General features: G+C 41.1%; 1 non-coding gene across 1 annotated transcript; it reads left to right on the top strand.

Annotated features, from left to right (window-relative positions):
* The first annotated feature begins 3,661 nt into the window (after window positions 1-3,661).
* On the top strand, window positions 3,662-3,733 carry TRNAQ-UUG (transfer RNA glutamine (anticodon UUG)). The gene has a single exon. It is a non-coding gene; the product is annotated as a tRNA-Gln (tRNA).
* Window positions 3,734-4,001: the final 268 nt, after the last annotated feature.

Here is a 4,001-nt window from a genome sequence, read left to right as displayed (position 1 = left end):
CTCTTTCTTTTCTTCTTTTGTCCCTGCTCCTCCTCCTACTTCCTTCTCTGGCTCTTCTTCCCCACACACTAGTGCAAGCCACCAGACTATCTGAATACACTGCCAGGATCTGAGAGGATGAGGAACTAGTTTTCACCAGTGGAAGTGCATTTTTCTCTAGGCAGGGCTTTTTATTTAGAGCTTCCCTCCGCATTTTTATTATAGCACTTCCCTCCCCAATCTTAGATTCTATGAACTCGTGGCTTAATTTTTAACTTCAATGTGTTGTTATCCATTACCATTATTGTTTTGGATGCTCAAATTGTCTCAATTTGGACCAGTTCGGATCTGTTCAAGTTGGTTCCTGTGATCTTTTGACTTGCTTCCAAGCATCAAGGAGCACTTTCTTCCTTTCTGGCACAAGAAGTTCCAAGCTCATCTTGTGATTTCCTTTTCCAAAATCAGTCATTTCTCCTAGGAATCTGGTTCTTTTGGTGGAGAATGGCATTCGCAACAAAGATGTAGCCACTAGGTAGCATTGCTTCTAGGCCCTGTGAATGGACATAGTGAGCAAATATTCATATTGAATTCATGAGCTTATACTGTCACTTTCAATCCCAATCCAACATGAAGGGGTTCTTCCTCCACTTTCCCTAGTCCATATTTTTATCTCTTCTCTCTCATGTTGATAACCCTGATTCCAAACAATTTTTAATACATTTACTCATGTGCTCTCTTCTAAAATACACAGAGAACTGTTTCCAAATTATTCCATCAATATGACTACCAAAAACAAATCTACAAAGTAAAGTTCAAAATCTCTTTGTAGATGCTTCTGACATAAGAACATACACCGCTATGGGTCACAGTCAGAGAACTGCGTTTAAAATTCACATGAATATTTTCTATGTGATTGTATTATCATTTTGACATACGGTTCATTTTAAATTTTTGTACTTCTTTTCATCAATTGTAGTGTTTTCTTTTTCTTCGAAAATGTAAAACATCACATGGTTTAAAAATCAGAACTATATAAAAAAGATAATACTTAGCAAAGTCTCACTATCATGTCTATAGCTTAAACCACATCCTCTAGATGAAAACATTTTTATTACCTTTTGGCTTGTCCTTCCTGAAAAATCAGCAAGTATTAATAATGAGTAGAAACATGTCTATCCTCTCGTTTCTTAAAGAAAAGGTTGAATACTGTATACATTTTTTCACTTCTTGCTTTGCTTTTTTTCACGTAAACTATCCTAGCAATAATTCAGTAGCAGTCCATAGAGACCCTCACATTTTGGCCACATAGAACTCCATTACGTGTATGCATGGCCAGGTAATTCTTTAATGTAGTCTAAGCATTTTGAAATCATTAGGCCAAGCAATCCAACTCACTTTTCAAAGGCACAAACTAGCCTTAGGAAGAAGAGGTAATTTTGAGTGCCAAAGGAATGTATGATAATAATCTCTTTGTAAGGTATGAAACTGTGTGTATAATTTAAAGACAAAGTTTACATCTATTATACACATATTTAGTGTTGTGGTATTTTGTGCACATAAATGAAATAACGAGACAATACTGTAAGGCAACTTGGATACACCTACCGTGTGACACAAATGGGTGCCCCTGGATATCTTGATATATTTACATGTTGTAAGAGCCGAAATCAATTCCCACTTCTCTGACGCCAAATATTTATTGATCGACCCAAATCTACCTACATCAATCCAATTCTCTTCCACACTTGTTCTGACACCAGGTGCACATGCAGCATCTTCCACTGACCCTAAACTTCTGGAGCTAGGGCAGACCTCACAAGTAAAGGGCACAGACACCAGCTGCAACCTTGGGAGTCCTCGTGACCCACTCACTTCTGACCTGCTGGCTACATACTCAGAAGTTCCCTCTCCCCCTTCAGGATACCAGCCATAACCTCAGAGATGCTCATTCCCCTCACTTCTGACCTGCTGGTTCTCACTACTCCCTTGGGTTTCATAATTGACTGGAATGACTCACAGAAAATCCTATACTTACAATTACAGTTTTAAAGCATAAAGAATACAAATGAGGAGACACATAGGGCAAGGACTGGGAAGGTTCTAAACATGGTGAGTCCTTGTCTCATAAAGGGCTGCATTACCCTTCCATGTGCATAGATGTCTCTCATCAACAAGGAAGCCTGTGGAGCTTTTCTGTTCAGAGCCTTTTCCTGATCCTCTTTTCTTAGGCATGACTGAATGAAGTTTTCCCCAACCTCTGCACCCCTCGCCCTAGGTTGCCCTACACCAGAAGGTCCTCTTTCTAGCCTTGCCAGCCCCCACTTGAGTCATCTTATAAACCCTCAAGTGTGGTCTGGAGGCCTATAGAAAACAAAGGCACCTCTATTACTCAGCAAGTTCCAAGCATTTAGAGTTATCTCAAGGAGGACTGGAGACACAGTTTTTAAGTGCTGGGCTTCTAAGCAAAAGCTCGATGATTTGAACCCACCAGCCACTCCAAGGGAGAAAGATGTAGGAATGGGTGTCTGTAAAGATTTCCATCCTTGGAAGCCCTACTAGGCTGTTCTATCGTGTCCTATAGAGTTACTATGAGTCAGAATCAACCTGAGAGCCAAGGGGCTTAGTGTTTTGGTTTTTTTTTTTTTTTTTTGAGTTATCTCTGAGAAACAAAGAAAAGATGAATTTCTTTGGATGGAGTTAAATCTTTACTGCACTTCAAAAAACAAATAAAAAACTGTGAAGTTTCTAGGTCATGATACATTGAGAAATTGGAATGTAATGGACATGGCCAAGCTCTCAGAAGACAGACTGGGGCTGAGTAAATGTCAGACCCCTGTCTTGTAGCCTTAACAGCACGTGGTCGATTTTGAGTCACTGCAGATGAGGTTAGTGTGGTTTCTCAGAGTGTATAAATGTTAAAGAAGGTTAATTGTTTTTTGTTGTATATCTAACAAACACATGTTTTTTGTAAGAAAAACTTACCAAAAAAAGAAATCTATAAAGAAGAAAAAGAGAGTTCTCCTGCCTTCAGAACTCACTCCCCAGATAGAACACTGTGGAGACACCTTTCTACATTACACATGGGAAGCTGTGGTGGCTTTGGAGTGTAGTAGATGCTATTTGGACAAGGCACCCTGGAAGTCCCAGGTCCTGCCCTGACAATTATCTGCCCTCCCTGGGCAATGAGTAATGGGTGAAGGCAAGGAAAAGGAAAATAACACTGTTGTTTGCAGAAATTTCACCTTGGGGCAGGAAATGCTGGTAAATGAGGCCACTGTGTGATTTATGACAGAGACTTAAAGAGCTGTGCTATACGCTAAACCCAAAGTGGATTTTACCACAATTTCTTGAGATGCAAATGAAATGATAGAAGTCAATAAAAAGAGAGGTGCAGAGAGAAAGCAAGATGGATGAGTCCACTCACACAGGTCAATGGTCATCAAGTCCTGACTGATAGAGGACTGCCTTGAGATTAGTCGTGGAAGCTATGGATGCTACATGAGTATTCACACACCTCTATTGAGATGCTCATACAGGGTCCCTAGAAGTCAGAATCCATTGGACAGCAAGAGGTTTTTTCTTCTTCTTTTTAACTGAAATGATCATAGATATGAGTCAGAATCGACTTCCCCTGGGCAGTGGACTTGGGGATTCCTACCGCCACACCGGTGCAAAGACTTGTGGTTCCATGGTGTAATGGTGAGCACTCTGGACTTTGAATCCAGCGATCTGAGTTCAAGTCTCGGTGGAACCTTAGTGTTTCCTTTAAGTGAAGGATTGAAAAAACACCTCAAATTGTGAATGAAACTTGTTACTCCCCTTTCCGCGTCCAGCCTCTGATCCTCATTAAGGAGCTAGAAAGGTTTCGGGCCCCCAAGGAAGAAGGGCGAGCTGCTGCAGATCCCTGCTCTCCTCCTGCTCCCCGTGGCCTTGAGGCCCGGCACCCTTTTCCTCACGTCTCCTGAGGAAGGAGGAGAGACTGGAAACAACAGAGAAGAGAACTGGAAAGAAAAAAGGAGGAA

This window comes from Loxodonta africana, chromosome 3 (genome assembly GCF_030014295.1).
Source record: "Loxodonta africana isolate mLoxAfr1 chromosome 3, mLoxAfr1.hap2, whole genome shotgun sequence".
NCBI lineage: Eukaryota > Metazoa > Chordata > Mammalia > Proboscidea > Elephantidae > Loxodonta > Loxodonta africana.
Note: the sequence above shows the minus strand (reverse complement) of the source record. Positions and strands in the feature narration are given on the sequence as shown.